This window comes from Mus caroli, chromosome 4 (genome assembly GCF_900094665.2).
Source record: "Mus caroli chromosome 4, CAROLI_EIJ_v1.1, whole genome shotgun sequence".
In the NCBI taxonomy this organism is placed as follows: Eukaryota; Metazoa; Chordata; class Mammalia; order Rodentia; family Muridae; genus Mus; species Mus caroli.
This window is the reverse complement of record NC_034573.1, coordinates 49139375-49151828: the sequence shown is the minus strand read 5'-3', so window position 1 is coordinate 49151828 and position 12454 is coordinate 49139375.

The window sequence follows — 12454 nt, the reverse complement described above, 5'->3', positions numbered from 1 at the left end:
GGAAATGGTCATCACAGACTTACTGTGTTCCTTGAGGAAGATAGAGAGGGTCAAGGCTGGGTTAAGTATTGCAGAGCAGATAGCATCAGTAAGAGTCCAGAACAAGGACAAGGGCACTCTGCCCAAGTCTAGGAGAAAAAATACAGAAGGCAGGGACTTGTGGCCCTCAGCTGCCTCCTAGAAACTCAGAGGGAGGATTCAGTTATGGTTTTAATCATTTTTTCATTACCCAAGCAATGCATTCTCAATGCAAACAATGCAGACATTACATAGAGCAGAAACCTCTCTTGGGAGCCACTCTCCCCAGAGACTCATTCTGATGTCCTGCCTTCTCAGCCTCTGCGCATGAGTTTAAGCCTGTAGATGTTCATATGGGAAGTTATGCAGCTGTGTGCAGATGTGTGGCCATCTGTAAAGAGGATCAGCCATACAAGCCATCCCAATTGACGTGTTCACACCATGGTTCCACGGGATACCATACCTACAGAGCTTCGTGCATCCTTTGTAAACTGTCACCGTGCAGTTCCATAGCCAGGGAGAGTGATGGAACCTAACCACGCCCACACTGAGAGGGATTGTTTTCCCCAGCCTTACATTTCCAAGTAGTATACCAACAAGCGTCTTTCCACAAGCTTGCTAACTAGGAATCAAATGAAAAATACAAGATGGGATTGCTGGTTCATGCCTACAGTCAAAGTGCTTGAGAGGCTGCCGAAGTAGGAGGATTGCCATGAGCAGAGCTACGTAGTGACACCCTGTCTCCGATAAATTACTACCCAATACATAAATATCCAAGAGAAAAAATAATTTTAAAAAGAAAGCTATATTATATATAATATACACACATGTATATACACATGTATGTATGTATGTATGTATGTATGCATGTATTTGATGAGAGCAGCTTATCTGTAAAGCTATCTCCCCAAGAGGTAAGAATTTCCTAAGAAATGTGGGAATCTCAACCCAAAACATGTCCCTCGATCTAAAAACCCATCTGGCCTCAGATACTGCAGGCATGTTGCCAAGAATTGTGATAGCCTATACCCAAGATGGGACCAAAATGTTCGATAAGTTACTTCCATCTCCATGTGCAAGGGTTCTGTATGCTTTATGCCCCTTAGTCATCATTTGGGTGAGTTCTACATATTTATACTTGCTCTCTCTCTCTCTTTTTTTTTCTTAATCTGTCGTCATATATGAGTCCCCTCGGCTTTCTAATCAAATCCAGCTTTTCAAATGAAACTGTAGCTGGGTGTTTAGCTGGCTAAGTGTTGTGTTCTTCCCCACAACAGTGAGAGAGGGAGTGACATGCTACCATGACAGTGGCTCCTTCTCAGTGGACCCAAGAACCATATGCTGCCACTGCACAGTGTGTGCTTGTCCTGTACTCAGGGTGTCAGCTTTGTGTCCCTGGATGCTCAAGAGTGGAGTCAACGTTCCCACTGCTGCTCTTCAGAAGGGAGAAAGGCTAGGGATGTAGAGCCCTTGCCTAGCATGCACAAAAGCGGGGTTTAATTCCAACTACCACATAACCTCAGCACCACAGAATCACCGGGCAACTTATACACCAGGCGCAGTGGCACATGCCTGGAATTCTGGAATTCAGGGGGTAGACATGGGAGGATGAGAAGTTCAAGGTCCTCCTTGGCCATATAGCAAGTTCAAGGCTAGCCTGTGATACCAGAAACGCTAGCAGGGGAGGGAAGGGAGGGAGGCTTTGGAAAGGATGGAGTGAGGGAGGGATGGAGGGATGGAGGAACGGGGCGGGGTGGGGGAGATGGAGGGGAAACAAAGTCTGAAGATACCCTCTCTTCAAATGCAGTATTGAAAATGTCTACTGGATTCTTGTTCCCCAGGGTCTGTCAGCCATTAAGCCTTCAGCGGCTTTGAGAGAACACTGGACAAATGTACTTTCAAAGATCTAGGCTGGCCTCATAGGGCAGGGACGCTAAAGAGTCAGTAAGGGGAGGGAGATTGAGTTGGTTTCCCCTGAAACCTTACCTTGACCCTGTGCTCAGTTGCCCAATCATTTAGTCACTTATGTCATACAGCAGTGGCTCTCAAAACATGGTTCCTAAATAGCTGTAATAGTTTTACCTGGAACAGGTCACAAAGACTTTCCCAGACTCAGCCCACTGGATCTGGAATGGTGTGTAGCTCAGTGGTAAGCTGTTTAGTTATGGTTTTGTGAAGGGCAGAGCTTGTTTGTTTTGTTTTGTTTTGTTTTTTGGTTGATTGATTGTGTGTGTGTGTGTGTGTGTGTGTGTGTGTGTGTGTGTGTGTGTCCTATTTTACTGGTGGAGTTGAGGAATCCTCCTTTGCCTCTCCCAGCTATGAGAATACAATTCTTCCCAGTTTGTGGTATGACCTGAGTAAACATCTAATCTCTTTGAGCTTCAGTTTATCACCTGCCTTTCTCACTTGACAGATGAAGAAACTGAGGCCCAAAAAATGGAAACAATATGTTCGAGAAAGTAAGTGGCGAAGTTAGTTTGATGCCCTGGTTTGAGGGCCTTTAACCATCCTGTACCACTGTTCTCTGCATGTCCTGCCTAGTGATGTTAGCATCTTGTAATGAGCTCTGAGAATGCACCAGCTCCTATTGCCTGTAACAGCCCAACAGGCATGTAGAGAAGATTCTCATATCCCACCCAAGACTGCTCTACCATTCTTCTCGTGGACTTGCTGCCTCCACATAGCCACGGCCACCAGTGCTAGTGCCACAACTGCCTTCAGAAGGAGAGGTCTTCTCTTCTTTCTTTGGATGCCTCTGTTTTCCCCTTTCCTGTTTCCACAGCAGGTCCCTACCTTTGCATTCAGAATGATGACAGGATACGCTTTGTAAAGGATTCCTTTCTCCAGGCATTTCCTACCCATTTCCTTCCGGAAGGAGATCCATGCCAGTCTGCCTTGTGTCAAAAGGGAGGGGTGGGGGAACGAATGGAAGAGGAACAGGGACGTGAATAGAGAGAGGTAAAGAAGAAAGGAGAGAGAATTTAGGAGAGGGGAGAGAGATCCATGCTTTTCATACTAGTCTGACCTTTCTGCTCCCTGTGACTGGCAAAGTTAAAGGAGACCCCCATGGTGGATGACACCAAAGTCTCTCTTTAAGCCCCACATTACCATCTTTGTGAGATTACTAGAAAGAGGAGCTGCTCCACAAGGAATTCTCTCCATAAAAATTGCATCTCCTGCTGCAAACCCTTTTTCTTCCCAAGTCAAGTCTCAGTTTCCTTACCATGGGGAGCCTCTGGTCATTCCCTCAAATTCAATTATGTCTCCTGGGCCTGAGTCTGAGTGCCTAGGAGGGAGTCAGGTGGGCCTGCACTTTGTGTGGGCTCCTTGTGAGCTCGGTAGTCTCTGTGGCTGAGTGACTCACTTGAGAAGGTTATGTAAGGCTAACTCATGTAATATCAGCTCAGCCACAACAAATGAACACAGACTTCATGGCTTAAACTTGGCCCAGGCATGGGTGGGTGGTACGTGTCTATAATCCCAGCACTTGGAAGGCAGAAAGAGGAAGTTCAGCTTAAATTCAAGGTCACCCTGGTCTACATAGTGAGTTCTAAGCTAGCCAGAGGTGTCTAGCCAGAGGTGACTAGGCCCTGTCATAGGAAAAGAAATGTGTTCAGGCATAGCTCTGATGATACAAACTTCTATAGCAAAGTATCAGTAAGGCTAGCCACTCCTTAAAGTATATACATAGATAGTTCTTGAAATATGAAAGGACATGTGATAAGAAATTCACTAGAGATTGAAAATACTGAAAGTCTAAACCATATTTGATGTACCTGTTTAATATACCTCATCTAGTAGAGATCCTAGTTTAGACTGGTGTTCTATCTGCTCAGAATCAAGAGTTATAAAAAAGAAAATCTAATGCAACCCCATTTTTATATGAAGTACCAAATATCTCATTTTATTCAGTGAAATCACAGGACAGGATGGTAATTCTAAGTGGAACCAGGCTGAGTATGGTAGAGCGTGCTGTAATCTTGGCACTTAGGGGGTGGATGTGGAAGAACTAGGATTTCACCATCTTACATCTCTCATCTATATAAAGAGTGGAGACCAGCCTAGGCAACAGAGACTGTGTCACAAAAACGGAAGGAAGGAAGGAAGGAAGGAAGGAAGGAAGGAAGGAAGGAAGGAAGGAAGGAAGGAAGGAAGGAAGGAAGGAAGGGGGAACAGGGGAAGAAAGAAAGGGAGGGAAGGAGAAAAGAGGAAGAGATGATAAAAAAAGAAAAAGAAAAAGAGAAAACCCCACAAACCAGCCATCGTACATATAGAAAAGACCTTACCTTGCTCTTTCTGGCCTCTGGGGTTCCAGCGTGTTCCCTCCCTCCCATCTCGTCTCCACCTCTACATGTCTACCTGCTCTGTTGTTTGTGTGTCTCTTCTGTGTGTTCCTTGTCTTTGGGTTTCAGTATCCACTGGATAATTTAGGATAGTTTTATCTCAAAATCCTTAAATTGTGACTACAAGGCATATCACTTGAAGGGTACATAATGTCCTGGCAAAGGACCCAGGTTCCATTTCCAGCCCCGGCCTTAGGCAGCTCACACTATCTGTAACTCCTGCCCCAGGGCATCCAACGTCCTCTTCTGGCCTTCATGGGCACCTGCACCCAGGTTCACGAACTTACACATAGACATTGTGTATAGACAGGCTGTGTATAGCCTGCCCAAGGTCAGTAAGGGTCATGATAATGAGTTCTATGTGGTTATGACAGCATAAGCCCTCCTCTCACACCCACAGACCCCTCTGACTGACACCAGCCCAGATAAGGAGGCAAGGCGACCCTTAGCTTAGCTTATTTTGCAAATGAATACAGGGAAACCCAGAGCGGTTTGGCCATGATTAGGTCCAATTAGCCCAGAGCTAATGTATCAAAGAAAGCTAAGGGCTTTCCCTGGGTGCTACTGTGTGGACAGAAAGCAACAACAATAGAATTTTCAGTGATGCATGATGTAGAGGTGGTAACAATGTGGGAGGTAGCTGGCTAAGAAATGTTATTGCTGCAAGGATCAAATTCTATCTGCTGTGAGTGCAGACCCCACAGCATTCGATCTCAGTGGGCTGGTCTCAGTGCACCTGTGCACTCCCCCCTCCCCAAGCCTGGATGCTCATTCCCAGGCTATGTGTTGTTTTAGCATGTACCCAGCCTTTCCATGTCTTGACCAGTGTAGACAAAGTATGTTTGAAAGACAATGGACAACCTTCTCACCCTCTGGATCCTGGGCCCTGACTTCAGCTTGCCTGGAATCATGAGCAAAGGCATTATTCTAAATTATGCCTTCATTGTCAGAGTCTAGCACTTTTCATTTCTTACGTTTCAGAAGGCCGGGTTGACACGCTGGCTTTCCTAACGAGATGGCAAATGAGATATTTTCCTGACTTAGCTGTGTGATCTTCAGCATCCATCTAACCTCTCAGACCCTGAGTGTCCGCATCTACCCAGTGGGAGGAGAGGGGAGGGGAAATGGGGGGTTGGTGGAGGGGAGGGGGAGAGGAATAAAGGGAGGGAAGTGAAGGGGAATCTCTCCAGATTATTGCCCCGTAAGGCCACATGTGCAGAGTACTAGTTAAAAGCACCACAATGGGCTTCTTCAGTCTAAGGTTAGTGATAGGATCTGGGCTCGCTAAGTCCTTTACATGCCTTGTCCTAGCCGACATGCACAGCATCCTTCGAGCACACTCTGTCTCAGCCCCGTTGAAACTGAGACTCACTTAGAGCCAAAAAGTAACTTCCCTGAGAAGGTGTAGAGCTAAGTGAGAAGGCTGAGAGGTAGGAACTCAGCCTCTGGGTATTGGGATGAGGGCCGACACCATCAGAGGACAATCTGCCTGAAGAAGACATAATGCTATCTCCTGCCATAACACAACTCAGAACCTGAAATACTTCTGTTGTCCCTCCACCAGCCCCTCCACAAGCCCCAGGCCATGTGCACTAGCTGGGGAGAGGAGGGATGGGACAGGGGGCAAGAACAGGTCATCAAGACCCCAAGACTCTGAAGTGAAGGAAAGGAGACATCAATATCTAACCTAGGACAACTGGGGTGTACTAGAAAGGGAGGCCTCCTCCTGCGATTTTTTTTTCAGAGCACCCAGTCACCAAAGACAGATGTGTGGAGAACAGCTGGAAAACAGCCTTTTATCTATCACCCAGCGGGTGGTATAACTGGATGATATACTTGGCTCAAGTGACTGTCAGCCATGGGAGGGGACTATCAAAAGATTCAACAGTGTTGCAGGGGAGCACAATGAGCAGACAGCAATGAGTTAAACCTATGTCTGTGGAATTAGCCCCATTCTTCTTCTGAGGTTGTACAAACTTGGCCGGGCTGTGACCCTTTCCTGGGTCTCTGGAAGAAAGGTGAGCAAACCTGCTTTAAAGGAGAGTAAGTGACAGTGCTGTCTGAAGCTGCTGAAATATCCCAAAGCTGGGAGCCAGGTGCCTGTCACAGAGACGGGGAACGGACTCTTTGCGCCCCTATCTGAGAAAACCTAAATATAAATCATCCTTTGAAAAGGGTGCCTTGGGTGCCTCTCCTTGCAGGGGCTCGAGCCCTTTCCAAACATCCACACCCCCTTTAATCCAGGTAAACACTGAAAGAGAAACACCTGGAAAAATGGCGCTTTTTTTTTTTTTTTTTTTTTTTTTTTTTTGATGAGTGCAGGCAATGAACAAATGAGGCTCAGCTTCTACCCTAAGGTCACACACAGGAGGCTCCTGTGGATTGGGGAACAACCTGCCACCGATTGTTAGCTAAGCTGCCCTCAAGACTGGAGAGCAGAGAAGCAGCTAGAAAACCCCTGTTGTGTGTGCTAAGTATTGCAACTCGCAGTTCTAAGAGAATGTAAGAAGAAACCGAAGAGACTCTGACAACAGAGCTCAACTTTTATTTATCCCCCTCCTGCTTGATTTGAGTAGGATCTGTTGGTCCAAAAGTAGTAACAGGATACAAGGAGGGAGGAGGGGAGGCGAGATGCTTTAGACATGGAAATTGACGTCTTTCCCCTTCTTTTTAGTTCAAAATCAAAAAAGGAATTCAAGGAGAAGAGACTAGAGCGGGGAGAGGGAGGGGGGTGGGGGGAGAGAAAGAGAGAAGAGAGCGAGGAAGAGAGGAGCCCAGAGTCGTCCGCAGTCCGCGGGCTTCCTACCCGCAGAGCCAGGACCGAAAGCGCTTTTCCGCAGCCGCCGCGGGCTCGGAGCTTTTAAGGGTTTCTAATCCTGGAAGGCTGTCTGACATCACCCCGTTTCTTGTCGGCTGATGTTTCGTACAAGCCTCTCATTTCCTCAGCGATCTCGGAGCCGCCAATTACTGCCCCGATCTGGTGTTTATGTTTGCCCGGTCCTGCGCCTGGCCCCGCGCCCGCCCGCGAGCTTGCGCTTCCCTGGCCGCGCGGCCCGAGGGGGTGGGTGGGGGGCCCTGGCCCGCGCACCCCAGCGCAAGGGAGGGGTCCCCCTTCATTTTTTTTCATTGACTTCAGCACCATGTGATCAGGAAGTCTGGCCTCCCTCCATTTCCCCTCCCGACTGAAGGGAAACATTGTGTAGCAGCCCGCCGCGGCCACTGGTGGGATGGCCTTCGCTGGCCTGACGTAGGGGGATAAAAATAACCGGCATATTTAAGGCCGGAGCAGGAATCCCGGCGCTCACACGCGGCCTGGTCAGTTCCCGACGCCGCCAGCAGCGCTCTGCGCAGCATCCTAGCTGCTGAGCCAGCCAGCTCGGGAGTGCCTGCACCGCAGATCTTGCCCTTGACCTGGGGACCCAGGCCTTGGAGAGGCACCTCGCAGAGCCCTCCCCTCTCCATTCTCGGCGGCCTTGCGTTCTGTGTGCTGCCTCCCTAGAGATGAGAAAGGAAAATGCACATCAGGATGGCCTCAGAGAAAGTGGCCAAGAAGCCTGATGCTCCCAAGGTTAAGACAGCCTTTGTCTCAGGGGAAGGTGACAACAAGCTGCCACTCCAAAAGCTGCATGCCTCCAGCCAGGCTCAAATCAAGTCCCTTCTACGCCTCCCTTTTATACTGGAACTGCGTGTTTCGAAGATTTACAAACACGTGGGAGAGCGAAAAAACAAAGCAGCAGCATTTATCAAGGCCAACTTCATCAAAGAAAACAGAAAAGATCCACCATCATCACTATGCCCCTAGAATACCTAGTAGTCTGAGATAATATGATTTCCCAGTAACTTGTCCAGCTGTTGCCCACCCCACCCCACCCCCAGCCAGAACACTCGGGCTGCCCCCTACAGCCCTTCACTGGGGCTTCCAGCTATGCAGGGACCCAGAAAACAGAAAAGGAGGAATATTCTTTGTGCCTAGATGTGGAAGCCCTCATATCCCACAAGCACCCTCTCTCCCTGTGAACCTGTCTGCAGCTGGCATTCTCCTGCTCATGCCCTCGGGTAAACCTAGCGTCCTGTACAAGAATTTCGGACCTCTTATTTTTTACACAAAGGGAAACTGAGGCTGGGCGAGGTGAGTCAATGTGCTGATAGGACTTTCTGCACCATCTCCTCCGTTCAGTTACATCATGGATGCTGTGGCGATTTCTCACATGGGGAAGGAAGCCAACTCAGTTCTGTTGCCCCTCCTCCCCAACTCCAATCCAGCCCGGCAGAGGTGAGTTCTCCTGTGACCTGTGGAATCCTCACCTCTGCCCTAGCTCTGAGCCATACACAGGTTTTTACTCCCAATTAAAAATGAGAAGTCTCCCTGTCTTCCGTTGTCTAAAGTAACAAGATATTCCGAAATTTCTGGCACAGTGACTCTCCTAAAAAGCCAAATGTTATGAGGAAAAGGAACGGACCCCCTCCCTCCCTCCCTCCCCACTTTTTGGTATTACAGAGATGACAAATATCTATTTGTCTGGGTGGACGAGGCAAAGAAGTGTTCCCTAAGAAAGACTGAGAATTTAACCACCTCAGAGGAGGGAGACTCCAAGGATAGATGTGACTTGGCTGATTCTGCAGCTCCCAGCACACTGACTGGCAATTGCTGTTCTTGACCCATAATAATTAGACTGAATGGATAGAAGGGATGAGGGAAGCCAGGTACAGCAGATCGATCGAGGTACATCAGAAATGTGTGGTCTGGTCAAAGCTTTAGTGACTAGTGATGGTCACATTACCATATCCCTGGAAGGTAGATGCCATTGTCCCCGCTGTGAGTGTACAGAAAGTGCCACAATATGAAAGTCTCAGCACAGCATTTGAACCCAGACAGCTTACTTCCAGAAGCTGTGTTCTTAACTACTAGGCTAAATTCCAAAAAGCTGAAATGTCAGAGAAGCACCCATCCTTCCCTAAGCACCTCCTTGGTTCCATGAGGCCGAGTCCTGAAGAAGAGAAGGCTTTGCCTCTCAAGCCCCCAGGTCTCAGAGAGAGAAGCTTGAACACACAACTGGACTACAAGTACCTCACAGGAAGACATGGCACACACACCCTCTTCTCAGTTACCCCACATCGCTGACACAAATGTCTGTTGAAATGGTTACTCCTTACAGAAGCCGACCTCTGGACCATCAGCCATCTTCCCTATTTGCATTGAATGTAGCTAATGACTATGACATCAATCAAGCCTACCTAGCTGCTATTGCTCTGGCCTGAGAATATCTGAGGACAGAAATGGTGACTGGCCTGGTCAGTATGGGGACAGTGGGCACTCACTTAATATTGATAATGGATGCACACAACGCATTAGCCCTTCACTGCCCTCCTTATCGATCAGTATAGGCCCCTGGTGACCATCACTCTGACTTTCAGTGTCTCAGCACCTCAACTGCTGCCCCACAGAATTTGCCACAGTTGTTTTTTGACTTCCTTCTTCTTTCCCATAAACTCATGAATGCAGAAACCACCTCGATTTGCCTACCACAGTACACCCCACTTGGATTAAAGTGCCCCACACATTGTGACGCTCAGTAAACACTTAAGAAGTCAATGAGCAAACGAATGAGCAAGTGAATGAATGAGTGTGCAAATACATGAATGGATGGTAGGGATGAATGGACCAACATTCCTTGAAGCAAGCCTTATCTCTTCATTTACAATAAGTCTATTCCAAAAGTCAATCGGGACTGTGGAAAGCCACTGAAATAATGTCACTGCCCACGTTATATTCATAAAGTAAGTGCTTTTTGTTTGTGACCACTCCAAATCCAAGACTCATCCATATTGAAGATAAAAAAACGACATGAAAGGGGGTCATTGAATGAGGCCCTTCTTCTCGTACAATGTGGGCTCCAGTGGCCACTATCGTTAGAGCTACACACAGACTCTCTTTATGCCTCTCTGTTTTCATTAGCTCGGGTAACTTGCCAACGAGTGATCCTTTGGGGCTGAAATTTTCCATGCTGGGTCTTGGCAAAAGGTGAATTTTGGGGAAAAGTTTGAATAAAATCCCTTCAGCCATTTTTTTTTTTTTTTAGTTTGATGAGGATAAAAAAAAATACATTTTTTCCCTCGCCTTTAATTGAAGACATTTTTAGGCCACAGGAAATGCCAGTTCAGTTGAACTTTGAAAAAAAAAATGAAACTGAGATCTAAACCCACCTAAGGAAACAGGGGAGATCATTTGGGGCTCAAGAAATTTTTTTAATTAAAAAAAATAAGTCCAAAAGTGTCCTTTAAAACTGTGTTGCAGCTTTAGCACCCACGGTATCTGCTCTCACAGCCTGGGCTGTATAAGTCTATCCGTTATTTTAGCAGATCACAAAGGCTCAAGCCATTTAGAAGGGTTATAAAGCTTGGATTTCAGCTCCTCTGCCGTGACATATGATAGCACTTCTCGCTTGCTTTTGTCTCAAGAATCTTTCTGTACCAGGAATATATGGTTTGAACAATCGCCTCTAAAGAGAACAAAGCTGGGGTTCCTGGCACGAAAGGATCGTTCCTTCAAAGCCAATCACGCAATTTGCTTTCGGGAATTTTCTCAGACAAATGCTAACTGGACTATTTTATCTGGTATTAGATTTTTCTCAATATTCTATCCAATATCAGATTCTTGCTTTCTTATTCATGGGAAACTACCAGGCACCAGGCACGTTAGCATTCTTGCCACAACATTTTTCTCAGAAAGCAGCGAGGAGTTAGAAAAGCCTGGGTTTGATTCTCAACAAATTCCACAAACTCTCTATGACTTAGTTTATTTGCCAGAGAAATGGGAATAACGGCACTAACTCAATAGACACGGTGGTGATTGGTTAGGCCAAATGTCCTCCCCTTGCCTTCTACATTAAGTGGTATGGACTCAGTGCTTAATAAACAGCAATGTTTCTCCCCCCCACCCCCCATCCTCATCAGGTTCACTCACATTTCTCCCACCTTCATGCTATCTAGTTGGCTCCTTGAATCTCTTTGTCTTAGGAAACAAGCTAGGTGAATCCTCTGATCTGAGGGCTCCGAGAAACAGCAGAATCAAAATAATACTAGCCATACATTTGGATCCATGCTGGCTCTTTGCAGGGCTGTCAGCACATGCACCCTCTTCAGATGTCCATGTGTCCTCCTCTCCTACCCGAGGGACCCTTCCCACCTTTGTCACTTTAGGAAGTAACTGGGTTATCAGACAAACAGATGACTGAGAGGACAACTTAGCACTTTCTTCTTCCTTATAGACAATGACTTCTAAGCAAGCGTTATTTTAACACACGCTGTATGAGACCCAGGACCTGCTAGGATTGCTCACTCACCTGGATGGTTTTATATTAAAAAATGTGCTACCAAGACACCTTACTCTCCAAGTGGCTCTATTTAGCAATAGGCGGGCAGCAGCCTCCAACCAAACCTTCCTTGAGCCCCAACTTCTCCTATTCAAGTTTCTCCACTGCATAGATACAGAAAGGCTTCGACAGAAGAAAACACTACAGGAATAAACAGACAAAAGAGGGGAGTGAGGGAAGAAACAACGGGGGGGGGGGGGGGGGGGGGGGGGGGGGGGGGGGGGGGGGGGGGGGGGGGGGGGGGGGGGGGGGGGGGGGGGGGGGAGGGAGAGGAACAGAGGAGGGATGGGGGATGGAGAAGGAGAGGGAGGGATGGAAGGCTAGAGCTAGCTAAGGCTCCACACCTCCACGTCCTCTGGCTACACTGTATTCTAGTTACCGGGTTTCCTGCCACAAGTTTGGCTGGGCTTCTTGCCTCCTCTTTAATAGCTAGAATTATGAAACTTCAAGATGATTGAGTTGCAACTGTGTGCCCTTGCTTTTGGCCGTTTTCTATCATTCCATCCACACCCCATTTCACAGACAAGAAACAGGCCCAGAGAGGTTAGGCAGTTATCCTTGGAGACACAGCTAGAAGATGCCACATCATCTTAAGTGACCTTTCAGGGTTTCTCAAACCTTCCCACCCATCTCCCAGCCACCCAACATGCATGTGAGTGGGATTGTGGGTATGTGTATACCCATACTCACATATGCATAATGTGTATTTATGGGAAAGAA